At 36.4% G+C, this 17362-nt stretch overlaps 8 non-coding genes across 8 annotated transcripts; all 8 read right to left on the bottom strand.

The window, feature by feature from the left end:
* Positions 1–1508: 1508 nt before the first annotated feature.
* On the bottom strand, positions 1509–1581 carry trnam-cau (transfer RNA methionine (anticodon CAU)). The gene has a single exon. It is a non-coding gene; the product is annotated as a tRNA-Met (tRNA).
* Positions 1582–3159: 1578 nt separating this feature from the next.
* trnam-cau (transfer RNA methionine (anticodon CAU)) lies at positions 3160–3232 on the bottom strand. The gene has a single exon. It is a non-coding gene; the product is annotated as a tRNA-Met (tRNA).
* Positions 3233–3932: 700 nt separating this feature from the next.
* On the bottom strand, positions 3933–4005 carry trnam-cau (transfer RNA methionine (anticodon CAU)). Its single transcript has one exon. It is a non-coding gene; the product is annotated as a tRNA-Met (tRNA).
* A 5655-nt stretch (positions 4006–9660) lies between these two features.
* On the bottom strand, positions 9661–9733 carry trnam-cau (transfer RNA methionine (anticodon CAU)). The gene has a single exon. It is a non-coding gene; the product is annotated as a tRNA-Met (tRNA).
* A 2721-nt stretch (positions 9734–12454) lies between these two features.
* On the bottom strand, positions 12455–12527 carry trnam-cau (transfer RNA methionine (anticodon CAU)). Its single transcript has one exon. It is a non-coding gene; the product is annotated as a tRNA-Met (tRNA).
* A 1740-nt stretch (positions 12528–14267) lies between these two features.
* On the bottom strand, positions 14268–14340 carry trnam-cau (transfer RNA methionine (anticodon CAU)). The gene has a single exon. It is a non-coding gene; the product is annotated as a tRNA-Met (tRNA).
* An 854-nt stretch (positions 14341–15194) lies between these two features.
* On the bottom strand, positions 15195–15267 carry trnam-cau (transfer RNA methionine (anticodon CAU)). Its single transcript has one exon. It is a non-coding gene; the product is annotated as a tRNA-Met (tRNA).
* Positions 15268–17168: 1901 nt separating this feature from the next.
* Positions 17169–17241, bottom strand: trnam-cau (transfer RNA methionine (anticodon CAU)). Its single transcript has one exon. It is a non-coding gene; the product is annotated as a tRNA-Met (tRNA).
* Between the last annotated feature and the right edge of the window lie 121 nt (positions 17242–17362).

The raw sequence follows: 17362 nt of genomic DNA, 5'->3' as shown, positions 1-17362 counted from the left end.
TATATGATACTATTTAGTTTCTAAAACTCTGTCAAGTCATTTCTTCCCAGAAGCAACAAGGTTCTCAGAAGTAATACCTTCAGAATATTAAGATAGCCTGGAAATCAAGAATCTTTAAACCGGGCACTGGTATCCGATTTTTTTTACAAACATTTTTACAATATATGATACTATTTAGTTTCTATAAATCTGTGCCCTGTGAGAGGCTCGAACTCACGACCTTCAGATTATGCAAATGACTTGCTGCCTACTGCACCAACGAGGGAACCAGTGAACAGCAAGAGTCAGGCTTAGAGCAATTTTTGCGCTTTGATTGATATTAAGTATAATAAAAATCCACGTAACACATAATATATAAATCATTATGACAACTTGAACTACTGTTGTACTCAATTAAGGATGCCATGTTTTATGGCTGTCAAGTAATTTCTTCTCAGAAGCCACAAGATTCTCATAAGTAATACCTTCCGTACATTAAGACAGCCTGGAAATGAAGTTTCTTTAAACCGGGCACGGGTATCCGATTTTTTTACAAACATTTTTACAATGCATGATACTTGTTAGTTTCTAAAACTCTATGCCCCGTGTGAGGCTCGAACTCACGACCTTCAGATTATGAGACTGCCACGCTGCCTACTGCGCCAACGAGCCAACCAGATCACAACCATTCAGGCTCATACCAATTTTTGCGCTAAGATCGATACAGAGTATAATTAAAATCCATGTTACACGTATCATGTTAAATCAATAGGAGATTTTGAACTACTGTTGTACACAATTAGGAATGCCATGTTTTATGGCTGTCAAGTCATTTCTTCCCAGAAGCAACAAGGTTCTCAGAAGTAATACCTTCAGAATATTAAGATAGCCTGGAAATCAAGAATCTTTAAACCGGGCACTGGTATCCGATTTTTTTTACAAACATTTTTACAATATATGATACTATTTAGTTTCTAAAACTCTGTCAAGTCATTTCTTCCCAGAAGCAACAAGGTTCTCAGAAGTAATACCTTCAGAATATTAAGATAGCCTGGAAATCAAGAATATTTAAACCGGGCACTGGAATCCGATTTTTTTTACAAACATTTTTACAATATATGATACTATTTAGTTTCTAAAACTCTGTGCCCTGTGAGAGGCTCGAACTCACGACCTTCAGATTATGCGAATGACGTGCTGCCTACTGCACCAACAAAACCAGTGAACCGCAAGAGTCAGGCTTAGAGCAATTTTTGCGCTTTGATTGATATTAAGCATAATAAAAATCCACGTAACACATAATATGTAAATCATTATGACAACTTCAACTACTGTTGTACTCAATTAAGGATGCCATGTTTTATGGCTGTCAAGTAATTTCTTCTCAGAAGCCACAAGATTTTCATAAGTAATACCTTCCGTACATTAAGACAGCCTGGAAATGAAGTTTCTTTAAACCGGGCACGGGTATCCGATTTTTTTACAAACATTTTTACAATGCATGATACTAGTTAGTTTCTAAAACACTATGCCCCGTGTGAGGCTCGAACTCACGACCTTCAGATTATGAGACTGACGCGCTGCCTACTGCGCCAACGAGGCAACTAGATCACAACCATTGAGGCTGATACCAATTTTAGCGCTAAGATCGATACAGAGTATAATTAAAATCCATGTTACACGTATCATGTTAAATCAATAGGAGAATTTGAACTACTGTTGTACACAATTAGGAATGCCATGTTTTATGGCTGTCAAGTCATTTCTTCCCAGAAGCAACAAGGTTCTCAGAAGTAATACCTTCAGAATATTAAGATAGCCTGGAAATCAAGAATCTTTAAACCGGGCACTGGTATCCGATTTTTTTTACAAACATTTTTACAATATATGATACTATTTAGTTTCTAATACTCTGTGCCCTGTGAGAGGCTCGAACTCACGACCATCAGATTATGAGAATGACATGCTGCCTACTGCACCAACATGGGAACCATTGAACAGCAAGAGTCAGGCTTACAGCAATTTTTGCGCTAAGATTGATATTAAGTATAATAAAAATCCATGTTACACATATTATGTTAAATCAATATGAAAAATTTAACTACTGTTGTGCTCAATGAAGAATGCCATGTGTTATGGCTCTCAAGTAATTTCTTCTCAGAAGCCACAAGATTCTCATAAGTAATTCCTTCAGTATATCATGACAGCCGGGAAATGAAGTTTCATTGAACCGGGCACGGGTATCCGATTTTTTTACAAACATTTTTACAATGCATGATACTTGTTAGTTGCTAAAACTCTATGCCCCGTGTGAGGCTCGAACTCACGACCTTCAGATTATGAGACTGACGCGCTGCCTACTAGAGTATAACTAGAGTATAATTAAAGTCCATGTTACACGTATCATGTTAAATCAATAGGAGAATTTGAACTACTGTTGTACACAATTAGGAATGCCATGTTTTATGGCTGTCAAGTAATTTCTTCCCAGAAGCAACAAGGTTCTCAGAAATAATACCTTCAGAATATTAAGATAGCCTGGAAATCAAGAATCTTTAAACCGGGCACTGGTATCCGATTTTTTTTACAAACATTTTTACAATATATGATACTATTTAGTTTCTAAAACTCTGTCAAGTCATTTCTTCCCAGAAGCAACAAGGTTCTCAGAAGTAATGCCTTCAGAATATTAAGATAGCCTGGAAATCAAGAATCTTTAAACCGGGCACTGGTATCCGATTTTTTTTACAAACATTTTTACAATATATGATACTATTTAGTTTCTAAAACTCTGTGCCCTGTGAGAGGCTCGAACTCACGACCTTCAGATTATGCGAATGACTTGCTGCCTACTGCACCAACGAGGGAACCAGTGAACAGCAAGAGTCAGGCTTAGAGCAATTTTTGCGCTTTGATTGATATTAAGTATAATAAAAATCCACGTAACACATAATATATAAATCATTATGACAACTTGCACTACTGTTGTACTCAATTAAGGATGCCATGTTTTATGGCTGTCAAGTAATTTCTTCTCAGAAGCCACAAGATCCTCATAAGTAATACCTTCCGTACATTAAGACAGCCTGGAAATGAAGTTTCTTTAAACCGGGCACGGGTATCCGATTTTTTTACAAACATTTTTACAATGCATGATACTAGTTAGTTTCTAAAACTCAATGCCCCGTGTGAGGCTCGAACTCACGACCTTCAGATTATGAGACTGACGCGCTGCCTACTGCGCCAACGAGGCAACTAAAACATAACCATTGAGGCTCATACCAATTTTAGCGCTAAGATCGATACAGAGTATAATTAAAATCCATGTTACACGTATCATGTTAAATCAATAGGAGAATTTGAACTACTGTTGCACACAATTAGGAATGCCATGTTTTATGGCTGTCAAGTCATTTCCTCCCAGAAGCAACTAGGTTCTCAGAAGTAATACCTTCAGAATATTAAGATAGCCTGGAAATCAAGAATCTTTAAACCGGGCACTGGTATCCGATTTTTTTTACAAACATTTTTACAGTATATGATACTATTAAGTTTCTAATACTCTGTGCCCTGTGAGAGGCTCGAACTCACGACCATCAGATTATGAGAATGACATGCTGCCTACTGCACCAACATGGGAACCATTGAACAGCAAGAGTCAGGCTTACAGCAATTGTTGCGCTAAGATTGATATTAAGTATAATAAAAATCCATGTTACACATATTATGTTAAATCAATATGAAAAATTTAACAACTGTTGTGCTCAATGAAGAATGCCATGTGTTATGGCTCTCAAGTAATTTCTTCTCAGAAGCCACAAGATCCTCATAAGTAATTCCTTCAGTATATCATGACAGCCGGGAAATGAAGTTTCTTTGAACCGGGCACGGGTATCCGATTTTTTTACAAACATTTTTACAATGCATGATACTTGTTAGTTTCTAAAACTCTATGCCCCGTGTGAGGCTCGAACTCACGACCTTCAGATTATGAGACTGACGCGCTGCCTACTGCGCCAACGAGGCAACCAGATCACAATCATTCAGGCTCATACCAATGTTTGCGCTAAGATCGATACAGAGTATAATTAAAATCCATGTTACACGTATCATGTTAAATCAATAGGAGAATTTGAACTACTGTTGTACACAATTAGGAATGCCATGTTTTATGGCTGTCAAGTAATTTCTTCCCAGAAGCAACAAGGTTCTCAGAAGTAATACCTTCAGAATATTAAGATAGCCTGGAAATCAAGAATCTTTAAACCGGGCACTGGTATCCGATTTTTTTTACAAACATTTTTACAATATATGATACTATTTAGTTTCTAAAACTCTGTCAAGTCATTTCTTCCCAGAAGCAACAAGGTTCTCAGAAGTAATGCCTTCAGAATATTAAGATAGCCTGGAAATCAAGAATCTTTAAACCGGGCACTGGTATCCGATTTTTTTTACAAACATTTTTACAATATATGATCCTATTTAGTTTCTAAAACTCTGTGCCCTGTGAGAGGCTCGAACTCACGACCTTCAGATTATGCGAATGACTTGCTGCCTACTGCACCAACGAGGGAACCAGTGAACAGCACGAGTCAGGCTTAGAGCAATTTTTGCGCTTTGATTGATATTAAGTATAATAAAAATCCACGTAACACATAATATATAAATCATTATGACAACTTGCACTACTGTTGTACTCAATTAAGGATGCCATGTTTTATGGCTGTCAAGTAATTTCTTCTCAGAAGCCACAAGATCCTCATTCTTGATTTCCAGGCTATCTTAATATTCTGAAGGCATTACTTCTGAGAACCTTGTTGCTTCTGGGAAGAAATAACTTGACAGAGTTTTAGAAACTAAATAGTATCATATATTGTAAAAATGTTTGTAAAAAAAATCGGATACCAGTGCCCGGTTTAAAGATTCTTGATTTCCAGGCTATCTTAATATTCTGAAGGTATTACTTCTGAGAACCTTGTTGCTTCTGGGAAGAAATTACTTGACAGCCATAAAACATGGCATTCCTAATTGTGTACAACAGTAGTTCAAATTCTCCTATTGATTTAACATGATACGTGTAACATGGATTTTAATTATACTCTGTATCGATCTTAGCGCAAACATTGGTATGAGCCTGAATGCCTCAAGTCATTTCTTCCCAGAAGCAACAAGGTTCTCATAAGTAATACCTTCAGAATATTAAGATAGCCTGGAAATCAAGAATCTTTAAACCGGGCACTGGTATCCGATTTTTTTTACAAACATTTTTACAATATATGATACTATTTAGTTTCTAAAACTCTGTCAAGTCATTTCTTCCCAGAAGCAACAAGGTTCTCAGAAGTAATACCTTCAGAATATTAAGATAGCCTGGAAATCAAGAATCTTTAAACCGGGCACTGGTATCCGATTTATTTTACAAACATTTTTACAATATAAGATACTATTTAGTTTCTACAAATCTGTGCCCTGTGAGAGGCTCGAACTCACGACCTTCAGATTATGCAAATGACTTGCTGCCTACTGCACCAACGAGGGAACCAGTGAACAGCAAGAGTCAGGCTTAGAGCAATTTTTGCGCTTTGATTGATATTAAGTATAATAAAAATCCACGTAACACATAATATATAAATCATTATGACAACTTGAACTACTGTTGTACTCAATTAAGGATGCCATGTTTTATGGCTGTCAAGTAATTTCTTCTCAGAAGCCACAAGATTCTCATAAGTAATACCTTCCGTACATTAAGACAGCCTGGAAATGAAGTTTCTGTAAACCGGGCACGGGTATCCGATTTTTTTACAAACATTTTTACAATGCATGATACTTGTTAGTTTCTAAAACTCAATGCCCCGTGTGAGGCTCGAACTCTCGACCTTCAGATTATGAGACTGACGCGCTGCCTACTGCGCCAACGAGGCAACCAGATCACAACTATTCAGGCTCATACCAATGTTTACGCTAAGATCGATACAGAGTATAATTAAAATCCATGTTACACGTATCATGTTAAATCAATAGGAGAATTTGAACTACTGTTGTACACAATTAGGAATGCCATGTTTTATGTCTGTCAAGTCATTTCTTCCCAGAAGCAACAAGGTTCTCAGAAGTAATACCTTCAGAATATTAAGATAGCCAGGAAATCAATAATCTTTATACCGGGCACTGGTATCCGATTTTTTTTACAAACATTTTTACAATATATGATACTATTTAGTTTCTAAAACTCTGTCAAGTCATTTCTTCCCAGAAGCAACAAGGTTCTCATAAGTAATACCTTCAGAATATTAAGATAGCCTGGAAATCAAGAATCTTTAAACCGGGCACTGGTATCCGATTTTTTTTACAAACATTTTTACAATATATGATACTATTTAGTTTCTAAAACTCTGTCAAGTCATATCTTCCCAGAAGCAACAAGGTTCTCAGAAGTAATACCTTCAGAATATTAAGATAGCCTGGAAATCAAGAATCTTTAAACCGGGCACTGGTATCCGATTTTTTTTACAAACATTTTTACAATATATGATACTATTTAGTTTCTAAAAATCTGTGCCCTGTGAGAGGCTCGAACTCACGACCTTCAGATTATGCGAATGACTTGCTGCCTACTGCACCAACGAGGGAACCAGTGAACAGCAAGAGTCAGGCTTAGAGCAATTTTTGCGCTTTGATTGATATTAAGTATAATAAAAATCCACGTAACACATAATATATAAATCATTATGACAACTTGAACTACTGTTGTACTCAATTAAGGATGCCATGTTTTATGGCTGTCAAGTAATTTCTTCTCAGAAGCCACAAGATTCTCATAAGTAATACCTTCCGTACATTAAGACAGCCTGGAAATGAAGTTTCCTTAAACCGGGCACGGGTATCCGATTTTTTTACAAACATTTTTACAATGCATGATACTAGTTAGTTTCTAAAACTCAATGCCCCGTGTGAGGCTCGAACTCGCGACCTTCAGATTATGAGACTGACGCGCTGCCTACTGCGCCAACGAGGCAACTAAATCATAACCATTCAGGCTCATACCAATTTTTGCGCTAAGATCGATACAAAGTATTATAAAAATCCATGTTACACGTATCATGTTAAATCAATAGGAACATTTGAACCACTGTTGTACACAATTAGGAATGCCATGTTTTATGGCTGTCAAGTCATTTCTTCCCAGAAGCAACAAGGTTCTCAGAAGTAATACCTTCAGAATATTAAGATAGCCTGGAAATCAAGAATCTTTAAACCGGGCACTGGTATCCGATTTTTTTTACAAACATTTTTACAATATATGATACTATTTAGTTTCTAAAACTCTGTCAAGTCATATCTTCCCAGAAGCAACAAGGTTCTCAGAAGTAATACCTTCAGAATATTAAGATAGCCTGGAAATCAAGAATCTTTAAACCGGGCACTGGTATGCGATTTTTTTTACAAACATTTTTACAATATATGATACTATTTCGTTTCTAAAAATCTGTGCCCTGTGAGAGGCTCGAACTCACGACCTTCAGATTATGCGAATAACTTGCTGCCTACTGCACCAACGAGGGAACCAGTGAACAGCAAGAGTAAGGCTTAGAGCAATTTTTGCGCTTTGATTGATATTAAGTATAATAAAAATCCACCTAACACATAATATATAAATCATTATGACAACTTGAACTACTGTTGTACTCAATTAAGGATGCCATGTTTTATGGCTGTCAAGTAATTTCTTCTCAGAAGCCACAAGATTCTCATAAGTAATACCTTCCGTACATTAAGACAGCCTGGAAATGAAGTTTCTTTAAACCGGGCACGGGTATCCGATTTTTTTACAAACATTTTTACAATGCAGGATACTAGTTAGTTTCTAAAAATCAATGCCCCGTTTGAGGCTCGAACTCACGATCTTCAGATTATGAGACTTGGCCTACTTCGCAAACGAGGCAACCAAATCATAACCATTCAGGCTCATACCAATTTTTACGCTAAGATCGATACAAAGTATTATAAAAATCCATGTTACACGTATCATGTTAAATCAATAGGAACATTTGAACTACTGTTGTACACAATTAGGAATGCCATGTTTTATGGCTGTCAAGTCATTTCTTCCCAGAAGCAACAAGGTTCTCAGAAGTAATACCTTCAGAATATTAAGATAGCCTGGAAATCAAGAATCTTTAAACCGGGCACTGGTATCCGATTTTTTTTACAAACATTTTTACAATATATGATACTATTTAGTTTCTAAAACTCTGTCAAGTCATTTCTTCCCAGAAGCAACAAGGTTCTCAGAAGTAATACCTTCAGAATATTAAGATAGTCTGGAAATCAAGAATCTTTAAACCGGGCACTGGTATCCGATTTTTTTTACAAACATTTTTACAATATATGATACTATTAAGTTTCTAATACTCTGTGCCCTGTGAGAGGCTCGAACTCACGACCATCAGATTATGAGAATGACATGCTGCCTACTGCACCAACATGGGAACCATTGAACAGCAAGAGTCAAGCTTACAGCAAATTTTGCGCTAAGATTGATATTAAGTATAATAAAAATCCATGTTACACATATTAAGTTAAATCAATATGAAAAATTTAACTACTGTTGTGCTCAATGAAGAATTCCATGTGTTATGGCTCTCAAGTAATTTCTTCTCAGAAGCCACAAGATTCTCATAAGTAATTCCTTCAGTATATCATGACAGCCGGGAAAGAAGTTTCTTTGAACCGGGCACGGGTATCCGATTTTTTTACAAACATTTTTACAATGCATGATACTTGTTAGTTGCTAAAACTCTATGCCCCGTGTGAGGCTCGAACTCACGACCTTCAGATTATGAGACTGACGCACTGCCTACTAGAGTATAACTAGAGTATAATTAAAATCCATGTTACACGTATCATGTTAAATCAATAGGAGAATTTGAACTACTGTTGTACACAATTAGGAATGCCATGTTTTATGGCTGTCAAGTAATTTCTTCCCAGAAGCAACAAGGTTCTCAGAAGTAATACCTTCAGAATATTAAGATAGCCTGGAAATCAAGAATCTTTAAACCGGGCACTGGTATCCGATTTTTTTTACAAACATTTTTACAATATATGATACTATTTAGTTTCTAAAACTCTGTCAAGTCATTTCTTCCCAGAAGCAACAAGGTTCTCAGAAGTAATACCTTCAGAATATTAAGATAGCCTGGAAATCAAGAATCTTTAAACCGGGCACTGGTATCCGATTTTTTTTACAAACATTTTTACAATATATGATACCATTAAGTTTCTAATACTCTGTGCCCTGTGAGAGGCTCGAACTCACGACCATCAGATTATGAGAATGACATGCTGCCTACTGCACCAACATGGGAACCATTGAACAGCAAGAGTCAAGCTTACAGCAATTTTTGCGCTAAGATTGATATTAAGTATAATAAAAATCCATGTTACACATATTATGTTAAATCAATATGAAAAATTTAACTACTGTTGTGCTCAATGAAGAATTCCATGTGTTATGGCTCTCAAGTAATTTCTTCTCAGAAGCCACAAGATTCTCATAAGTAATTCCTTCAGTATATGACAGCCGGGAAATGAAGTTTCTTTGAACCGGGCACGGGTATCCGATTTTTTTACAAACATTTTTACAATGCATGATACTTGTTAGTTTCTAAAACTCTATACCCCGTGTGAGGCTCGAACTCACGACCTTCAGATTATGAGACTGACGCGCTGCCTACTGCGCCAACGAGGCAACCAGATCACAACCATTCAGGCTCATACCAATGTTTACGCTAAGATCGATACAGAGTATAATTAAAATCCATGTTACACGTATCATGTTAAATCAATAGGAGAATTTGAACTACTGTTGTACACAATTAGGAATGCCATGTTTTATGGCTGTCAAGTCATTTCTTCCCAGAAGCAACAAGGTTCTCAGAAGTAATACCTTCAGAATATTAAGATAGCCTGGAAATCAATAATCTTTAAACCGGGCACTGGTATCCGATTTTTTTTACAAACATTTTTACAATATATGATACTATTTAGTTTCTAAAACTCTGTCAAGTCATTTCTTCCCAGAAGCAACAAGGTTCTCATAAGTAATACCTTCAGAATATTAAGATAGCCTGGAAATCAAGAATCTTTAAACCGGGCACTGGTATCCGATTTTTTTTACAAACATTTTTACAATATATGATACTATTTAGTTTCTAAAACTCTGTCAAGTCATATCTTCCCAGAAGCAACAAGGTTCTCAGAAGTAATACCTTCAGAATATTAAGATAGCCTGGAAATCAAGAATCTTTAAACCGGGCACTGGTATCCGATTTTTTTTACAAACATTTTTACAATATATGATACTATTTAGTTTCTAAAAATCTGTGCCCTGTGAGAGGCTCGAACTCACGACCTTCAGATTATGCGAATGACTTGCTGCCTACTGCACCAACGAGGGAACCAGTGAACAGCAAGAGTCAGGCTTAGAGCAATTTTTGCGCTTTGATTGATATTAAGTATAATAAAAATCCACGTAACACATAATATATAAATCATTATGACAACTTGAACTACTGTTGTACTCAATTAAGGATGCCATGTTTTATGGCTGTCAAGTAATTTCTTCTCAGAAGCCACAAGATTCTCATAAGTAATACCTTCCGTACATTAAGACAGCCTGGAAATGAAGTTTCCTTAAACCGGGCACGGGTATCCGATTTTTTTACAAACATTTTTACAATGCATGATACTAGTTAGTTTCTAAAACTCAATGCCCCGTGTGAGGCTCGAACTCACGACCTTCAGATTATGAGACTGACGCGCTGCCTACTGCGCCAACAAGACAACTAAATCATAACCATTCAGGCTCATACCAATTTTTGCGCTAAGATCGATACAAAGTATTATAAAAATCCATGTTACACGTATCATGTTAAATCAATAGGAACATTTGAACTACTGTTGTACACAATTAGGAATGCCATGTTTTATGGCTGTCAAGTCATTTCTTCCCAGAAGCAACAAGGTTCTCAGAAGTAATACCTTCAGAATATTAAGATAGCCTGGAAATCAAGAATCTTTAAACCGGGCACTGGTATCCGATTTTTTTTACAAACATTTTTACAATATATGATACTATTTCGTTTCTAAAAATCTGTGCCCTGTGAGAGGCTCGAACTCACGCCCTTCAGATTATGCGAATGACTTGCTGCCTACTGCACCAACGAGGGAACCAGTGAACAGCAAGAGTAAGGCTTAGAGCAATTTTTGCGCTTTGATTGATATTAAGTATAATAAAAATCCACCTAACACATAATATATAAATCATTATGACAACTTGAACTACTGTTGTACTCAATTAAGGATGCCATGTTTTATGGCTGTCAAGTAATTTCTTCTCAGAAGCCACAAGATTCTCATAAGTAATACCTTCCGTACATTAAGACAGCCTGGAAATGAAGTTTCTTTAAACCGGGCACGGGTATCCGATTTTTTTACAAACATTTTTACAATGCAGGATACTAGTTAGTTTCTAAAACTCAATGCCCCGTGTGAGGCTCGAACTCACGATCTTCAGATTATGAGACTTCGCCTACTTCGCAAACGAGGCAACCAAATCATAACCATTCAGGCTCATACCAATTTTTGCGCTAAGATCGATACAAAGTATTATAAAAATCCATGTTACACGTATCATGTTAAATCAATAGGAACATTTGAACTACTGTTGTACACAATTAGGAATGCCATGTTTTATGGCTGTCAAGTCATTTCTTCCCAGAAGCAACAAGGTTCTCAGAAGTAATACCTTCAGAATATTAAGATAGCCTGGAAATCAAGAATCTTTAAACCGGGCACTGGTATCCGATTTTTTTTACAAACATTTTTACAATATATGATACTATTTAGTTTCTAAAACTCTGTCAAGTCATTTCTTCCCAGAAGCAACAAGGTTCTCAGAAGTAATTACTTCAGAATATTAAGATAGCCTGGAAATCAAGAATCTTTAAACCGGGCACTGGTATCCGATTTTTTTTACAAACATTTTTACAATATATGATACTATTTAGTTTCTAAAACTCTGTGCCCTGTGAGAGGCTCGAACTCACGACCTTCAGATTATGCGAATGACGTGCTGCCTACTGCACCAACGAGGGAACCAGTGAACCGCAAGAGTCAGGCTTAGAGCAACTTTTTGCGCTTTGATTGATATTAAGTATAATAAAAATCCACGTAACACATAATATGTAAATCATTATGACAACTTGAACTACTGTTGTACTCAATTAAGGATGCCATGTTTTATCGCTGTCAAGTAAATTCTTCTCAGAAGCCACAAGATTCTCATAAGTAATACCTTCCGTACATTAAGACAGCCTGGAAATGAAGTTTCTTTAAACCGGGCACGGGTATCCGATTTTTTTACAAACATTTTTACAATGCATGATACTAGTTAGTTTCTAAAACACCATGCCCCGTGTGAGGCTCGAACTCACGACCTTCAAATTATGAGACTGACGCGCTGCCTACTGCGCCAACGAGGCAACCAGATTAAAACCATTCAGGCTCATACCAATGTTTGCGCTAAGATCGATACAGAGTATAATTAAAATCCATGTTACACGTATCATGTTAAATCAATAGGAGAATTTGAACTACTGTTGTACACAATTAGGAATGCCATGTTTTATGGCTGTCAAGTCATTTCTTCCCAGAAGCAACAAGGTTCTCAGAAGTAATACCTTCAGAATATTAAGATAGCCTGGAAATCAAGAATCTTTAAACCGGGCACTGGTATCCGATTTTTTTTACAAACATTTTTACAATATATGATACTATTTAGTTTCTAAAACTCTGTCAAGTCATTTCTTCCCAGAAGCAACAAGGTTCTCAGAAGTAATACCTTCAGAATATTAAGATAGTCTGGAAATCAAGATTCTTTAAACCGGGCACTGGTATCCGATTTTTTTTACAAACATTTTTACAAAATATGATACTATTAAGTTTCTAATACTCTGTGCCCTGTGAGAGGCTCGAACTCACGACCATCAGATTATGAGAATGACATGCTGCCTACTGCACCAACATGTGAACCATTGAACAGCAAGAGTCAAGCTTACAGCAATTTTTGCGCTAAGATTGATATTAAGTATAATAAAAATCCATGTTACACATATTATGTTAAATCAATATGAAAAATGTAACTACTGTTGTGCTCAATGAAGAATTCCATGTGTTATGGCTCTCAAGTAATTTCTTCTCAGAAGCCACAAGATTCTCATAAGTAATTCCTTCAGTATATCATGACAGCCGGGAAAAGAAGTTTCTTTGAACCGGGCACGGGTATCCGATTTTTTTACAAACATTTTTACAATGCATGATACTTGTTAGTTGCTAAAACTCTATGCCCCGTGTGAGGCTCGAACTCACGACCTTCAGATTATGAGACTGACGCGCTGCCTACTAGAGTATAACTAGAGTATAATTAAAATCCATGTTACACGTATCATGTTAAATCAATAGGAGAATTTGAACTACTGTTGTACACAATTAGGAATGCCATGTTTTATGGCTGTCAAGTAATTTCTTCCCAGAAGCAACAAGGTTCTCAGAAGTAATACCTTCAGAATATTAAGATAGCCTGGAAATCAAGAATCTTTAAACCGGGCACTGGTATCCGATTTTTTTTACAAACATTTTTACAATATATGATACTATTTAGTTTCTAAAACTCTGTCAAGTCATTTCTTCCCAGAAGCAACAAGGTTCTCAGAAGTAATGCCTTCAGAATATTAAGATAGCCTGGAAATCAAGAATCTTTAAACCGGGCACTGGTATCCGATTTTTTTTACAAACATTTTTACAATATATGATACTATTTAGTTTCTAAAACTCTGTGCCCTGTGAGAGGCTCGAACTCACAACCATCAGATTATGAGAATGACATGCTGCCTACAGCACCAACATGGGAACAATTGAACAGCAAGAGTCAGGCTTACAGCAATTTTTGCGCTAAGATTGATATTAAGTATAATAAAAATCCATGTTACACATATTATGTTAAATCAATATGAAAAATTTAACTACTGTTGTGCTCAATGAAGAATGCCATGTGTTATGGCTCTCAAGTAATTTCTTCTCAGAAGCCACAAGATTCTCATGAGTAATTCCTTCAGTATATCATGACAGCCGGGAAATGAAGTTTCTTTGAACCGGGCACGGGTATCCGATTTTTTTACAAACATTTTTACAATGCATGATACTTGTTAGTTTCTAAAACTCTATGCCCCGTGTGAGGCTCGAACTCACGACCTTCAGATTATGAGACTGACGCGCTGCCTACTGCGCCAACGAGGCAACCAGGTCACAACCATTCTGGCTCATACCAATGTTTGCGCTAAGATCGATACAGAGTATAATTAAAATCCATGTTACACGTATCATGTTAAATCAATAGGAGAATTTGAACTACTGTTGTACACAATTAGGAATGCCATGTTTTATGGCTGTCAAGTCATTTCTTCCCAGAAGCAACCAGGTTCTCAGAAGTAATACCTTCAGAATATTAAGTTAGCCTGGAAATCAAGAATCTTTAAACCGGGCACTGGTATCCGATTTTTTTTACAAACATTTTTACAATATATGATACTATTTAGTTTCTAAAACTCTGTCAAGTCATTTCTTCCCAGAAGCAACAAGGTTCTCAGAAGTAATACCTTCAGAATATTAAGATAGCCTGGAAATCAAGAATCTTTAAACCGGGCACTGGTATCCGATTTATTTTACAAACATTTTTACAATATAAGATACTATTTAGTTTCTACAAATCTGTGCCCTGTGAGAGGCTCGAACTCACGAACTTCAGATTATGCGAATGACTTGCTGCCTACTGCACCAACGAGGGAACCAGTGAACAGCAAGAGTCAGGCTTAGAGCAATTTTTGCGCTTTGATTGATATTAAGTATAATAAAAATCCACGTAACACATAATATATAAATCATTATGACAACTTGAACTACTGTTGTACTCAATTAAGGATGCCATGTTTTATGGCTGTCAAGTAATTTCTTCTCAGAAGCCACAAGATTCTCATAAGTAATACCTTCCGTACATTAAGACAGCCTGGAAATGAAGTTTCTGTAAACCGGGCACCCGATTTTTTTACAAACATTTTTACAATGCATGATACTTGTTAGTTTCTAAAACTCAATGCCCCGTGTGAGGCTCGAACTCACGACCTTCAGATTATGAGACTGACGCGCTGCCTACTGCGCCAACGAGGCAACCAGATCACAACCATTCAGGCTCATACCAATGTTTACGCTAAGATCGATACAGAGTATAATTAAAATCCATGTTACACGTATCATGTTAAATCAATAGGAGAATTTGAACTACTGTTGTACACAATTAGGAATGCCATGTTTTATGGCTGTCAAGTCATTTCTTCCCAGAAGCAACAAGGTTCTCAGAAGTAATACCTTCAGAATATTAAGATAGCCTGGAAATCAAGAATCTTTAAACCGGGCACTGGTATCCGATTTTTTTTACAAACATTTTTACAATATATGATACTATTTAGTTTCTAAAACTCTGTCAAGTCATTTCTTCCCAGAAGCAACAAGGTTCTCATAAGTAATACCTTCAGAATATTAAGATAGCCTGGAAATCAAGAATCTTTAAACCGGGCACTGGTATCCGATTTTTTTTACAAACATTTTTACAATATATGATACTATTTAGTTTCTAAAACTCTGTCAAGTCATTTCTTCCCAGAAGCAACAAGGTTCTCAGAAGTAATACCTTCAGAATATTAAGATAGTCTGGAAATCAAGATTCTTTAAACCGGGCACTGGTATCCGATTTTTTTTACAAACATTTTTACAAAATATGATACTATTAAGTTTCTAATACTCTGTGCCCTGTGAGAGGCTCGAACTCACGACCATCAGATTATGAGAATGACATGCTGCCTACTGCACCAACATGTGAACCATTGAACAGCAAGAGTCAAGCTTACAGCAATTTTTGCGCTAAGATTGATATTAAGTATAATAAAAATCCATGTTACACATATTATGTTAAATCAATATGAAAAATGTAACTACTGTTGTGCTCAATGAAGAATTCCATGTGTTATGGCTCTCAAGTAATTTCTTCTCAGAAGCCACAAGATTCTCATAAGTAATTCCTTCAGTATATCATGACAGCCGGGAAAAGAAGTTTCTTTGAACCGGGCACGGGTATCCGATTTTTTTACAAACATTTTTACAATGCATGATACTTGTTAGTTGCTAAAACTCTATGCCCCGTGTGAGGCTCGAACTCACGACCTTCAGATTATGAGACTGACGCGCTGCCTACTAGAGTATAACTAGAGTATAATTAAAATCCATGTTACACGTATCATGTTAAATCAATAGGAGAATTTGAACTACTGTTGTACACAATTAGGAATGCCATGTTTTATGGCTGTCAAGTAATTTCTTCCCAGAAGCAACAAGGTTCTCAGAAGTAATACCTTCAGAATATTAAGATAGCCTGGAAATCAAGAATCTTTAAACCGGGCACTGGTATCCGATTTTTTTTACAAACATTTTTACAATATATGATACTATTTAGTTTCTAAAACTCTGTCAAGTCATTTCTTCCCAGAAGCAACAAGGTTCTCAGAAGTAATGCCTTCAGAATATTAAGATAGCCTGGAAATCAAGAATCTTTAAACCGGGCACTGGTATCCGATTTTTTTTACAAACATTTTTACAATATATGATACTATTTAGTTTCTAAAACTCTGTGCCCTGTGTGAGGCTCGAACTCACGACCATCAGATTATGAGAATGACATGCTGCCTACAGCACCAACATGGGAACAATTGAACAGCAAGAGTCAGGCTTACAGCAATTTTTGCGCTAAGATTGATATTAAGTATAATAAAAATCCATGTTACACATATTATGTTAAATCAATATGAAAAATTTAACTACTGTTGTGCTCAATGAAGAATGCCATGTGTTATGGCTCTCAAGTAATTTCTTCTCAGAAGCCACAAGATTCTCATAAGTAATTCCTTCAGTATATCATGACAGCCGGGAAATGAAGTTTCTTTGAACCGGGCACGGGTATCCGATTTTTTTACAAACATTTTTACAATGCATGATACTTGTTAGTTTCTAAAACTCTATGCCCCGTGTGAGGCTCGAACTCACGACCTTCAGATTATGAGACTGACGCGCTGCCTACTGCGCCAACGAGGCAACCAGGTCACAACCATTCAGGCTCATACCAATGTTTGCGCTAAGATCGATACAGAGTATAATTAAAATCCATGTTACACGTATCATGTTAAATCAATAGGAGAATTTGAACTACTGTTGT

Source organism: Gadus chalcogrammus, chromosome 18 (genome assembly GCF_026213295.1).
Source record: "Gadus chalcogrammus isolate NIFS_2021 chromosome 18, NIFS_Gcha_1.0, whole genome shotgun sequence".
NCBI lineage: Eukaryota > Metazoa > Chordata > Actinopteri > Gadiformes > Gadidae > Gadus > Gadus chalcogrammus.
The sequence above is the reverse complement of the archived record's forward strand: the minus strand, read 5'-3'. Positions and strand labels throughout refer to the sequence as shown.